The following is a 14,647-nucleotide window of genomic DNA, read 5'->3' as shown; positions in this document are numbered from 1 at the left end:
CCCCTGACACTATTTCAAGAGCGCTGTGGGGATCCACTCCCCATTACCCTCCTTCCTTCACTCTTATCATCTCAGTAGCCCACAAATGCTAAAAATACACACTATGATTCAGCTTTTAAAGCTTCTGTGGTCTTGTCATAATAACAGAGGGCTGGACGCTGGGGGGCAAGATGGAAAAATCTAATTAATCTTTCCCCCATGGGCGTGCAACCTCATCAGATATTTTCCTTTAGCCCCTGCAGAAGTTTTGCATGAGAGATCCCACCTGTCAGGCTTTCATATGTTTTGGTATGAAAGCTCAGAGACAGCATTTTTTAAACTCTGAGGTAAATTTTATTAAAAACTGCCTGTTACGGCCGGCTGATGTTAAACCATTGGTGTGCTAAGTAGGCATCAACTGAACGGGCTGAAATTCCTTCTTTTGCATGAGACATGCATGGCAAACTTCATAACTGCTGATGTCAGACTGCCACAGGGCTCTCGGAAACTCTGGAGAAAGGAGAGCCGGTGCCTCCCCCATTCCCACAGGCCTCGCCCATGCCAGACAGGTTTCTTATCTAAAGACTTGATCCAGAATCACATTTGAATGTTCCTGTCACCATATTTACAATATTCATGTAGCCAGTGGGAGCCAGTGGGAATGACATGTCAGGCAGAAAACACCCCAATAATGATCAAGGATCTCACGGTAAAAGGTGACAGCGTAGAACATTAGGACTGAGGTCCCTTCCAATCTACCTAGTCACCAGCCTGCCTGGGAAGGAGGCGATGGCCCCAGTGGAGAACAGCTGCTGAACCCACAGCAGAGGTTTCTCACGGCCAAGATGCCGGCATTGCCTCCTGAACTCCCGCCCCTCGCTCACGCTGTCATCCACACCTGCACTCTGGAGTTGAGACAAACACTGTTGTCTAGACCATCATACTAGACAGGCACATTGGGGCTTTCTTGTCACCTCCCCCTCCCCACCAGTATGTCTACTGGGAGGAGAACCCTGGGACCCTCAGCTGCTTCCTTGCCAATCTTCCTGGGACCTTGGCCTCCTGTACTGAGCTCTCTGTCCAGTGTAACCTATCACGCACCTATGGGATGCATGCCTCTATGGTCCATCCTGTGTGGTCTTCGAAAAGCACAAATGCCAGACAGCCGCTGGCCACTAGAAACTCTGTAAGAACTTTCTTGTGAGAACCTTCCATGAGAACTCTCTGTAAACACCTTTGATTAAAACCTTCTGTAAGAACCTTGCATGAGAACCTTCCCTGAGAATCTTCCATGAGAATCTTCCATGAGTACCTTTCTTGTGATTGCTCCATTGTGACCTCCGCCGAGACTTCTCCGTAAGAGACTCCTATGAGAACCTCCCACATTAACCTGTCATGCACAGCCAGCAAGACTGTGGCACCAAACAGCCACTTTGAAGACCACTTGTGAGGACCCACTCAGGAAAATACCCAGAAAGTGGCTTAGGACCACCAGTGGTTTGCAGCACTCATTCTTGTCAGGAACCCAAGTCAGGAGCACTGGGGGAACAACACACTCTGCCTCAGGCTCAACTAAGCATCACAAAGAAAAGTACAAGCCAGGAGCCCTTTGATTAAGAAAAGAGTGCTCACATTAACTAAATGCCCCTTTCTTACCCTCAGTTCATCACTGGTGATTGCTCGCCTGACCTGTGCTCACATAACCGTCCATCCAGGTGATGCTTCAGCTGCTGTAATATCTCCTGTCTGATGGTTTCCATGTCACTGTCTAGACCCAGACAGAGCCGCCCCTCGCCTGTACACACCCCGCACGTGCCCTGAGGCCTCACTCCATCATTGGCCACACAGGAAACAGGACAGGGATAGGAAGGCTGTAAGAGGTCCTGAACCTCTGGAGCAGTGAAAAGTCGGATCCAAATCACCGGAGCTGTAGTCTGCACACCTTCAGAAACTGCCTGCAGTGGGCCCTGAAAAACCACAAACCTTCTGGAAGTTTCTGTGCACAGATGCTGAGATCCAAGGAGCAGCACTCAGACACCAACGTTTCAAACCCAACTTGTGGGCCAGTGACATCACACCATACCATGTCTGCAAAGGTGGGCTTGCTCTGCAAGTGGCCACAACCGTCGCTACGTATGGTTAGAGACTTATGTTAAAGAAAGTATGAGGGCCGAGGAGAATCATGCAGAATCCTTACTCCATGCTGGGAATCTCGGGATCCTGGCATCCTTCACTTCCTGACTATGTCCAAGTGAGAGCCGCTTAGGAACACGCCTGGGAAGCCACACTTACAGGCTCTACAATGCTCGCAGGGACCAGTGTGGTCCAGCCACTGACATGTCACCCCCTCCTCTACCCTGCTATTTACTGGTGGATCCATTTAACGGTGTACCTCTACAAGAAAACCATGGGTTACCGATATGGACCAGACAGGTGGGTGAAGGAGCAGAGCATGCTCAACAGGTACCTGCTGTTGCCAAAGGGGGCACAAACGGCAGGGAGACTATGTACTTAGCCTTCCCATTTAGTCCATCAGATGGATACGTCCACATAATGACAGGAGGGGCGCTATCTGCTGCAGTCAGCTTCACATTGCTGGGGCAAAACACCCAACCAACAGCATCCAATGGGAGGAAAAGATGTAGTTTGGCCCCCAGTCTCAAGGACAAGATTGGCAGGGAAAGGATGGCAGAGCAGAGGCTGGACAGAACCTCAGCCGCTGGCAGGAAGCAGCAAGAATGAGGTGAGCTCCAGCAAGAGGGAAGCTGGGCTATAACACCCCAAAGTCTGCCTCCAGCAACACACCTCCTCCAGCAAGGCTCTGCCTCCCAAACTGCGCACACACACAGATGCACCTGTTGAGGACCAAACATACAAACACCTGAGGTGACAGGGGACATGTCACATTCAAACTACCACAGCATTAGTCATGAGGAAACAGTAATGTAACTACTGAGGTCAGGGCTGGGAGACATGGATCAGTGGTTAAAGGTGCTTGCCTGTAAAGCCTGATGACCCAGGTTCAAGTCTCTAGAACCCACATAGAGACAGACACACAAAGTGGCCCATGTGTCTGAAGTTCATTTGCAGTGACAGGAGGCCCTGGCATTCCCACCCGTACACATTCTCTGTGTGTCTCTTTCTCTGTCTCTCTAAATAAATAAAAAGTTTTAAAAAGACTAGAGAGGGCAAGTAACCAAGATCTCTGAGAGATCACTCCTGTTAGGGATTTGGAAGCTTCAGGTGGTGTAGGCAGCTGGTCATCCCTATGGCAGGCCCTCTGACAGGTTGCCTCAGCCTCCCAGACCTGTGGCTGGAAGCTCCTTTCCCATGAGTTCAGAGGCAGTTCCCCTTCCTCCACAGGAACACCTTTGGTTCAGCAACTATAGTATCACAGCTGTGATGTTGGTCACAGCCTTAACAAAAGCCCAGCTTGCTGCAGTCAGCACAGAGTTAGAGGTCATGGTCTCCGTCCGTGTGGACAGCCACACGCCGTGGGGGTGAGGGCAAGCGAAACCACAGGGAGCTGGTGCCCGTGTTTTGTGGCCCAGGATGCTTTGCACATACTCCCAGGTTCTCACATCTGTGCTGTAGGATCTGACAGAAGCAGGTCAAGTGCCTTCCACCATGTCCCACTCACGGTGTCGCTCTTGATAGTCCCTCACAGTGTGCTGTATGCATGTACAGTGTGCCTGTGCATGTGTATGCATGATCATATACATGGGGTCACATGTGCCTAGGTACATGTGAAGGTCAGAGGTCAACATCAGACAGCATCCTCAATTACTCTCCAAGATCTTTTATTGTTGCTGTTTTTGTTTTTAATATTGCTATTTTTTTATTCATTTGCAAGCAGAGAGAGATAGAGAGGACATAAACAGAGAGAATGGGCATACCACTGCCTCCAGCCGCTGCAGATGAACTCCAGAGGCATGCACCACCTTGTGCATCTGGCTTTATGTGGGTCCTGGGAAATTGAACCCAGCTCCTTAGGTTTTGCAGGTAAGTGCCTTCACCCCTGAGCCATCTCTCCAACCCCTTTTGTTTTTAGAGACTTAGAGCTCACTGAGTCATTGAGACAAGCTAGCCAGTAGGCTCTAGGGATTGCCTCCCAGCACTGAGGTAACAGACAGGTGCCACCATAACTGGCTTGTGTGTGGTGCTGGGGACGTGCACTTGAGAGCTTACGCTTGTGCTACAAGCGCTTTACCGACCGAGTCATCTCCCTACTCCTACCCCTTAAGAAAAGATTTTATTTATTTATTTATTTATTATGTGAGAGACAGAAAGAGGCAGAGATAGAGATAGAGAGAGGCAGAGATAGAGATAGAGAGAAATGTTGCACCAGGGCCTGCAGCCACTGCAAACAAGCTCCAGACACATGTGCCCCCTTGTGCACCTGGCTTATGTGGGTCCTGGGGAATCGATCCAGGATCCTCTGGCTTTGCAGGCAAGTGCCTTAACCACTGAGCAATCTCTCCCGCCCCCTACCCCCATTCTTAATATCTTAGTATCTCAGTCACTACAAAGTGGGCTGTATTGTGCTGTTTTGAATCAGATGAGTGGGAAAGGCCAACCGGGGGAGTGGGTTAGTTTGGGAGTGTGGCCAAGGCAAGCATTTGAGCGCCAGTTGTTGTGATGCTTTGAGATGCCCTATCTGGGGCCAGCAGTGTAGCGAGTGGCACAGTGCTTGCCTGGCAGGCATGATTCCCTGGTTCGGGCCCCGGCATCACACAAAGAAAGTCCTGCTGTGGAGGCAGAAGCTAGGATTTCAGAGTTTCCAGCACATTTTGCATACAGAAGGCCTCTTCTGACTTTCAGTCCCAAATCACCTCCCATGGCTGTGAGAACTGGCTCTCTTCTTTCCCCAGGTTTGGTGGGGGTGACTTGACAGTGGGGTTTGCCCACTTTCCTGTAGCTACAGATCTGCACTGGGCATCTTTCTTAACATCAGTCCTGACGTGCCTTCTCCTTGGCCTTGTCATTTCTAAGCCTGCCCACGGATGACTGCTAAATCCTGTGGGCCCTCTGTCCACTCTGGGTTTCTCAGCACGACTGGTCCTCATAGCAAACCCTGTGCCATAAAGGGACACAGGACAGGCATGTGGCAGGGAGCGGTCCAGACTCAAGTCCTCCGGTCAATATCAATCTGATTTCAGCTTTGCTTCTGGCTGGCCAAAGATCATCATACCCCTCTGGTCTTAACTCAGTGATGGTGTCTACCACTGGCCATCCTCCACCCGTGACTCCAAAAGACATCAAGAGTTTTCCTCCTCCAAGTCTCCTTAAAATGGCCGTTCCATGCTGGAGAACTTACCAGAGCTTCACAGAGAGAGACAGCACCTGTGAGCTCAGGTAATGGACTTGACACCCCTTCTGTGACTAGACACACACGCATATGCACACTTACACCCACACAGGCGCCTCGCCATCTCTTTCCACAAGGATCTCTCTCCTGTGGGAGGAACTGAATCTCCTCAAAGGTTAGCCTCCATGTGTCCTTAATCACACACAACAGGTTATCTTAGAATGCAAAACGGAAGCATTAAAGCCAAAAGCAAACGGTCCAAGACAATTTATTAATTGCATGTCTTTGGGGACAAGGAACCTGCCTTTGAAACCTGCACTTATCTCACAAACACACAGCCTCCCAGCAGCAGACTGTCAATGGAAATGGAGCTGAGTGGATGAGTCATTTAAGAAGAATGTTCTTCTCCTGGCTTCCAAAGCATTGTCAAGACCAGGCTACTGTCATCTGGGTTGGTTTAAAATTAAACTCGGGTGGTTTTTTTTTTTTTTTTTTTTTTAAGAACAGATGGAAAGAGGGACACACAGGCAACTAGTATGCAAACAACAACGGAATGTCAAACAGCGGTGGGTGAAGATATGGGAAATAAACAGCCAAGGAAACAGCTCCCACCTCTGCCCTGCATGACTTCTAACCTGGAGCAGGGCCTTGCTGAAGATCAAGAACCCTCCTCCCTCCCCTGTCCACAGCCCATACCTCACCCCTGCCCCGTGAAGTCTTCTGGGGGGGGGGTTGGGAGGTGTCCCAAGGTCAGGACTGCCTCTCAGTGGAGTCTGGTTTATAGCTGAGTCAATAAAGATGCTGGGAATCATGGGAAGAATTTTCAAGTTAATGAAAAGAAGTCAACATGCAACAAAAGCCAATGGGACACGTGTGTTTGCTTTGCGTTACTAAGATGACGATTGTAAAGAAAGAATGGGCGACTGGGAAGACAGCTCGACGAGTGAAGTGCTTTCTGCGCAAAAGTGAGGGCCTGACTTCAGATCCCCAGCACCCTTATAAAGTAGGACATAGTAGCACACATCTATAATCCTTGGGCTCTTTTAAAAATTTTTTATTTATTTATTTATTTGAGGGGTGGCAGATAGAGAAAATGGGCACACCAGGGCCATTAGCCATTGCAAACCAACTCCAGACACATGTGCCACCTTATGCATCTGACCTTCTGTGGATACTGGGGAATCGAACTCAGGTCCTCAGCCTTTGCAGGCAAATGCCTTAACCTCTGAGCCATCTCTCCAACCCAGGGAGCTCTTTTAAAACTTTGTATTTATTGATGGCTTGATTTCAGAGATAGAGAATGAGAGGGGGAGAATATGGTCACACCAGGGCCTCTTGCCACTGCAAACAAACTCCAGATGCATGAGCCACTGTGGGTCCTGGGAAATCAAACCTGGGCCTCAGACTTTGTAAGCAACCATATTTAACTGCTGAGCCATCTTCAAGCTCAATCCCGCGGCACTTGCATCAAGATAAGAGGAAGAGGCAGGCAACCCTCCCGAGCCAGCAGATAGCAGCAAAGAAGAGACCTTGTCTTAAACAAGGTGATGGCAAGGACAGACACCCAAGGCTGTCCTCCGACCTTCACACGTGTGTTAGAGGATGGAGGCACTTATACGCACACACGTGCACAGACACAGACACATCATACACACATAAAGATAAAAAGACAGAATAAAGAAAGCTAACATTTGCCGGAGTAAAATGCTTATTCAATCTAATAGTGTGAATGATTGCGTACCAATGTGAAATTTTCACTTTTGAGATGTAGTGATCCTCCCAGACAATGACAGCTCTACTCTGCATCAACTATCTGCTTTGTGAGTCCCTCGGCAGGAAAAGACTCAGTTGCTGCCCATGGAGCCACCGGTGTACCACCCACAACAAGGCCAGGGAGCCTAGGTGCCCCTTAGGGGGTTGGGCACCTCCAGCCTCTGATAGCTATAGAGCCTGCTACGGGCCCTCCCTCCTCTTCATATGTTCCTGAATAAAATTGTAATGGTTTATAAATTAGCCTTCTCAGTCTGACTTATCCAACAAAACATACATAAGCTCAGGGTTGGAGTTCAAGCTCCCAAAACCATTACACCATCAGCCAGGGATCATTAGGTCCTTGATGGCAGCCTTAGAGCTCAAGGTACCCCAACAAACTCGGGCAAACCCTTGAAGAGGAACTGAAAAAGCAATGATAAAAAGAGGTGAAAGGAAGGGAGGAGGGATAAAAGGAAGACAAAGGGAGAAAGGACAGTGAGAAAGGGGGGGGAGGAAAGAGGGAAGAGGAGAGGGAAGTGGCCTGAGGTGGTGGAATGCACACAGAGGGCACTTAAGGGCCTGGGGCCCGGGGCTTGGAGCAGCTGCTCTGCCCACAGTGCAGCCCAGGCTCTTACTCATGGCTGTCTTCAAACGCAGAAATACCTAAGGACCTAAATGCCCCTCCTATTCCCTTGGAGATACGCATCCTCTGAGGGTTCCTTTCATTTGATCTCATTCCCAGCCAGTGAAGCAGGGTCTCAGAACTCACTGGAAGTCAGAGCACCCTCCTCCGGGCAGCCCAGCTGCGCCTCCAGATAGAGGGGAGGGAGGGGGTCTGTCCTCTTCCTTTGAGACAATAAGCTGACTGTCCTCGTCCCCTCAGAGATGGCCTGAGCCAAGCAGGTAGTTGGTGTCCTACAAAACCAAGGTGTTCCTTTCACTAAGCCCCACGCCTGCCTTTGATGATCCTCACTTGGGTTTCAAGCTCATCGTTTTCTCTTAAAGCCTTTTCTCTACTACCAGCACAATAGGAGAGAAAACGGCCGGCTGGTGTGTCACAAAACAATAACACACGGGTGGCGGAGCTGTGTGCCCGAGAGTCAGCTTTGTGCACGGCTTAGAGACGGGGCTTGCTGGCAGTCTGGTTAATTAAAAGCATCTCTGTGTCGCAGGGGACCTTCCCATGGCTGCAACATGCGTTCGCATTTCTCCCAGGTGCCGTGCAAGCACTTCTGGTTTTTTAAGCACAGTTCCGACCGCTGTGTTGGGCACCCATGCCCTTGTGAGAGCCTCACGACGGAGTCCAGTCCTGGGCCACGGCCTCTCCTCTGAGGCCAAACAGGGACCGCAGCAGCGCCTCGTCAATGTCCCTACCGTCCGCACCTCTGACCACATGGAGGGTGCTGTCAACGCCAACAAGACAAGTGCGCAAGTAATGGGAGAATGCCCAGAGTGAGTTTCAATAAAATACCCTCATTATCGCACTCCTCCGTCGGCAGCTAAGAAGACAGGACGGGTCACAGCGAGGCAGGTGGGCATGAGAGCCCTCGAAGCTGCCTGAGCCAAGAGGAAGATGGCACAGAGAGGGCATAGGACTGTGCGGATTCATCCATTATTTCATTCTGTGTTTTCCAAGAATAGAGGCTGGACCTCCCAAGGTGACAATGAGGTCCCCTCTCCCTCTCTGGAGGTTCCGGCAGGAGGCTGGCCCTCCTGAGGCGGCCTTGTGACTGTGAGCTTTGCCACAGCGCCCTCTTGTGTCCGCAGCCCGCGTGGCACTGATCCTTCTCCCTCCCTGCCCGAGAACCTGCTCCAGCTGTAATTACTGATTAATTACAACCCTTCACACGGTTAGACGGGGAATCTGTGGAGAGCGTGACAGCGCGGGAGGAGAAGGCATGCTCTTTTTCTCTTCCTCTGGTCATTATGCCGTCATCTCTCCGCTGCTCCTTCAGTACTGGTTGAGAATCGGGCACTGACCCCTGTCAGGGGCACGGGCTCTCCGTGTCGTAGCACTTACATGCTAAGGTGGTGGTGAGCACCAAACGTACGTGAATTTGACGGTATCTGGAACCGCCTGCTGTTTTCTTTTTCTGGAGTAATATGTGAGCGTAAAAGGAGAAGCTAAACTTAGGACTGCCCCTATGCAAACAAGAAAGAAATTGTGGGGACAAGGTCCACGGATTTTGTGTAAGAGATCCTTCTTGCCAGGCATGGTGGCGCATGCCTCTAATCCCAGCACTTGGGAGGCAAAAGTAGGAGGATCACTGTGAACTGCAGAGCCACCCTGAGAGTACATAGTGAATCCCAGGTCAGCCTGGGCTAGAGTGAAACCCTACCTCAAAAAAAAAAGAAAGAAAAAAGAAAAGAAAGATATCCTTCTTAACACCCACCTATTCTTTGTATTTTTATTTTGATCACTTCTCACTGGGACGCTAATTTGGATAAAGGTTTGCTCTGCAAGCGTGAAGACTGGAGTTCTGACCTCCACCACCCATGTACATGCTGGTGAGGCGTGACAGCCCACATGTAATCCCAGAACTCAGGAAACAAAGGATCCCCAGGACAAGCTGGCTAGCTAGTCTAGAGGATTTGGTGAACTCTGGGTTCAAGTGAGAGACCTTGACTCAAAAACTAAAGAGGAGAGACTTCAAGGAAGACACTTCTGACCCCCACACATGCAGACACACATGTACACAAGCCCCTGCAAACTTACAAACACATACACATACACACCATACCTATACACAAATACATGCAAAAAATATTTTTCATTTATTATCATTTTCTTCTTTTTGCTCATTTTGAGTTTGTACATTTGGGGTTTTTGTTGTTGTTCTATTATTATTTATATTTTTGAGAGAGAGAGAGAGAATAGGTTTGCCAGGGCCTTAAGCCACTGTGAACAAATTCTAGATGCATGCGCCCCCTTGTGCACAGGTACTACATTGCAACCTTACAGCACTGTGTCTGGCTACGCGGGACCTGGAGATTCAAACATGAGTTCTTAGGCTCTGCAGGCAGACGCCTTAACCGCTAAGTCATCTCGCCAGCCCTCATTTGTTTTCTGAGACAAGGTCTCACCCTATAGCCCAGATAAGCCTGGACCTCAAGATTCTCCTGCTTCCCCAGGCACGCAGCCCACCCGTTCTTGGTAAATACTACAAGAATGGCGTCCTGCCCCTTAGACTTTGAAAGGTCAACACCCATATGTAGAAAACAGTGGCAACTCTGTCAACAGAAGACAGAGACTCTCTAGAATTCAGACTAAGCATGCATGGCCAAGAAGCAGGAGGGAAAAAGGAACCCTAAAACCTCTTTTTGCTTTCACCCGAGACTTTCCCTTTAGAAGTGAGGAGGCTAGTGAAACATGTTCAGCACCATTTCATCAGCACACGGTGGGTGCTTTTATTTCACGGTCAGTGTTGTGTGATGAGATCAATGTTTAAGTGCAGATCCCTGTACTGCTAAGAAGCCATATTCTGCAGGTGGGCATGATTTAAAAAAAACAAACAGATTGTCATAAAGACACACTCAAGACATGCCTGGTGGGGCCCATCTGTAATCCCAGCAAGGGGAAACTGAGGCAGGAGGATCACGAAGTCAAGGCCACCCTGGGCTGCATGATGAGAAAGAGAAAGGAGTAAAGAGTAGCAGAGAGGAAGGGAGGGTAGGCGAGAGAGAGTGAGGGAGGGTAAGGAGGGGAGGAGAGAAAGTTCCCTGGTGCCAGCTATTACAGAAGGCCCCAAGAATAGCACAGGCATCTTTCTCGGAAGGGTAGCCCGGGAGAAGGAGGAACTGACCGTCTTTCTGGTCCTGCACTTGTGCTCGGGACTTCCAGTCCTGGCCCATCCTTCCCTCAGTCGTCTCTCCAGGGACAGGAAGTAGGCTGAGCTGGCTGCTTAGTCCTTCCATTCTTCTGAAGATGAGGAACAGGGGACTCATTACCCTACTTTCTTAAAAAGCTCAGGACAGGGAAAGGATGGAGCTACCGAAAGACTCAGGCTTTGCAAAGATATTGTGATCTGATGCCTGATGGTTTTTATGAGTTCAATCTACCCAAAGGGTCTGGAAGACACAATACTGTCTTATTAAAAGTCATAGTCCAAATTTATCTGGTTTGACATGAAACTATACTTTCATTTTAAAAGTTTTATAGCCTGTGTCAATCACAAGAGAATTCCTGCCAGTCTGGTATTTTTGGCAGTGAGCCTGCAGGCCCTGAGGGGACTTCATTATGAACTTTGTACACACGGCAATGGGGTGCTTATCTGCAAGCTAAGGAAGACATACTTACCCGTCATGAAGTAGGGTGATGACCTTTATCATGTGCAAACAATGAAAGACCTTTGCAGACAGGAAAAACTGGCCCAAATATTCATTCTGTCACTCATGTGCTATGTGCACTGGGCCTTTTCTCATCCACATGGCCTCGGTTTCCGCACAGTGAGACCATTAGTGTTTACTTCTCAGGTGGGACTTGAGCTAATACTCAAACAGGACCTGACACACATGTCCTCAATAAACAATGCAGCTGTTCTCATCAGCATCACCATCCCCTGTCACAACTTGTTTTGAGATAATCTAAGATAATCACATCCATGACTTGAACCAAGCCTGTAAGTCTGTCCAAATGTCCCCCGGGTCACTTGAGGTTTCACAGAGAGCCAGGGAGCCCCTGTTGTCAATGATGTCCCTTTGGGCTTTTTTTTTTTTTTTTTTTTGGTTTTTCAAGACTTATCCATAACAATATTTATAGAAATAAAAGAAAATTAAGCTGAAGACTCTAGATACAGAAAATGAGGAGGAAATATTATATTACTCAAAGATAAACATGCCCCTAAAAACCTTGGGAATGGCAAAGAAACATTTTCAGGCTGTTGAATGAAGATGCTTCAAGAACATGGCCTCATGTGAAATTCTCCAGACTGGTCCCTACAGATGCTTCTGGCTTGAGCAGAAGCTGCCTTGGTTGAGAAAGATGTGCCCAGTGCAAGGAATGAAGCAGTGAGAAAAATGTGTCTGTAAGGAAGGCATGGGTTCTGTTGACAAAGATAGCAAGAATGAGAGATGAGACAGAAGGCAGCAGAAGTGCTGGGAGCCAGAAACAGAACCCTGATATTCACTGGCCAGCTAGCCAGCCAAATCAGTGAGTTTCAACTTCAGTGCAAGACTTCGTCTCAAAGAAAAATAAGGTCAAGAACAACGAAGGAGACACTCACCTCTGTCATCCATGCACGTCCATACACAGAGGCACATGCAGTAGTATGCACACATATGCCCACACACATACAAACACACATACACATGCAAAATGAACACATGCAAAAAAAACCGAATAAATCAAGGAGTAAAAGAGAGAGTTACATGAAAATCCACTTCCCAAAGGACTGAAGAGCTCGTGAGGCAATAAGAAAACATTTGAAGTACATATATATAGGAATGTGAAGTACATATATATAGGAATGTGATGCCCAAACACTTGGTCCCCCCAAGGGTCATGTCGAAATCTTCACCCTCAAGGTGATATATCCAGAGGTCGTTGGGCTCCGTACTCATGAACAAGATTTGTAGCCTTAGAAAAGAGGGCCCAGAGAGCTGCCCCACCTTTGCACCAGGCACTAAACGCAGCAAGAAGGTGGCATCTCTTCACCAAATGCATGCCCAATGAATCTGCCCACATCTTCTTATTTATTTATTTATTTATTTGAGAGCGACAGACACAGAGAGAAAGACAGATAGAGGGAGAGAGAGAATGGGCGCGCCAGGGCTTCCAGCCTCTGCAAACGAACTCCAGACGCGTGCACCCCCTTGTGCATCTGGCTAACGTGGGACCTGGGGAATCGAGCCTTGAACCGGGGTCCTTAGGCTTCACAGGCAAGCACTTAACCGCTAAGCCATCTCTCCAGCCCTCTGCCCACATCTTGACTTTAGACGTTAGCCTCCAAAACTGCCAGAAATAAATGTCTGTTGTTTAAGCTACCTTCCCACTCCATGGTATTTGTCAAAGCCATCCAAATGGACCAAGGCAGTGTGAGAAGTAGAAAATAAAGACAGCAGTAGACAGACCCCTGAGAGGAAGTGATTGAACGTGTATCCTGCAGACACGGGACATATTACGAAATGCAGGGAGGGGAAAACCACGCAGAGAACAGGCGAGCATGTCTAGCTGAGTTGTCAGGCGGGGGGTGTTTCGAGGAGAGCGGGGGAGAGGTGCCTGAAGAGCGGCAGCAGGGCCTCACACACCTTCCCCCCGTGCCACTCGACGGTCAGCGCGGAGGTCACCTTGATGTCTGCAGACTTCCTGCAAACCTCTGACTGCACGAAACAATGCCATGGTCAAAGTCACCCTGAAGCTCATCACACCGCACATTCCAAGACCCCTTTCCTGCCATTTCACCTTCTCCAGATACCTATGCGAGGACATATCAAAGAACCAGCAAAGTCCGAGCCCGGGCACTGGGTCAACTCTACAGCATCCCCAGGACAGCTGTCATGCAGGGGACCCATGGACTCTCCCTCAATCTCTCATTTAAAAATAAAAAGCTTGAGCTAAGTAACAAAAAGTGGTCTTCAACCTTGAACCAGGTAAGTAGGAAGGTTGAGAAGAATGAAAAGAAGTGGGCAGTGGTCACGACCAAGAAGGTAAGCTACATAGCCACAGGCAAGCTGGGATGGCTAATCCTCATTGTCAACTCAACTGAACTTAGAACCGCTCGGGAGTCTGGGGAGGCACACCTCTGGGTGTGTCTATGAGGCCATGTCTAGGGAGGGTTAGGGGAAAACCCACCCTGAATGTCAGCGGTACCATTCCACAGTGAGACCCTACATGGAATAAAAGGGGGACATAAGACCAGCTGGGCACCAGCATTGTCTTCTCTCCACCTCCTCGCTGGTCCTTATTGCTCTGTTCCACCACACCATCCCCAACATGATGGACTTAGCACTCTAAAACTGTGAGCCATAAAGAAACTTTTCTCCCTTAAGTTGTTTCTCTTGGGTGTTGTGGTCATAACACAAATGTAAATGATACGCAAAAGCAATCCACAACACATCCCAAACAGAATCCTGTCCTTCTAAGATTTCAAGAATAATTCAAAAGAAATTAGCCAATTGGATCAACATGGAATTTGATGATCAACCCCCCCCCCAAAAAAAATCATGAACTAACTAAACACTTGGAATCAGCTATAAAAAAAAAATATTAAGTCTGGGGCTGGAAGGATGGCTTAGCAGTTAAGGCGTTTGCCTGCAAGGCCAAAGGACCCAGGTTCAATTCCCCAGGACCCACATTAACCAGATGCACAAGAGGGCACATGTGTCTGGAGTTTGTTTATTTACAGTGGCTGGAGGCCCTGGCTCGCCCATTCTCCCTCTCTCTCTCCCTCTTTGTCTGTCAACTTAATTAATTAACTAATTAAAATAAATTAAAAAATAAAAACTGTTGAGTCTGCCGGGTGTGGTGGTGCACGCCTTTAATCCCAGCACTTGGAGGCAGAGGTAGGAGGATCGCCGTGAGTTCGAGGCCACCCTGAGACTCCATACTGAATTCCAGGTCAGCCTGGGCTAGAGTGAGACCCTACCTCGAAAAAAAAAAAAAAAATACTG

At 48.8% G+C, this 14,647-nt stretch overlaps 1 protein-coding gene across 1 annotated transcript in view; it reads right to left on the bottom strand.

Annotated features, from left to right (window-relative positions):
* Disc1 (DISC1 scaffold protein) overlaps nucleotides 1-14,647 on the bottom strand; it is a 298,193-nt gene that overhangs the window by 166,178 nt on the left and 117,368 nt on the right. The window lies entirely within an intron of this gene.

Source organism: Jaculus jaculus, chromosome 5 (assembly GCF_020740685.1).
Source record: "Jaculus jaculus isolate mJacJac1 chromosome 5, mJacJac1.mat.Y.cur, whole genome shotgun sequence".
In the NCBI taxonomy this organism is placed as follows: Eukaryota; Metazoa; Chordata; class Mammalia; order Rodentia; family Dipodidae; genus Jaculus; species Jaculus jaculus.
This window is presented reverse-complemented; position numbering and strand designations above follow the sequence as displayed.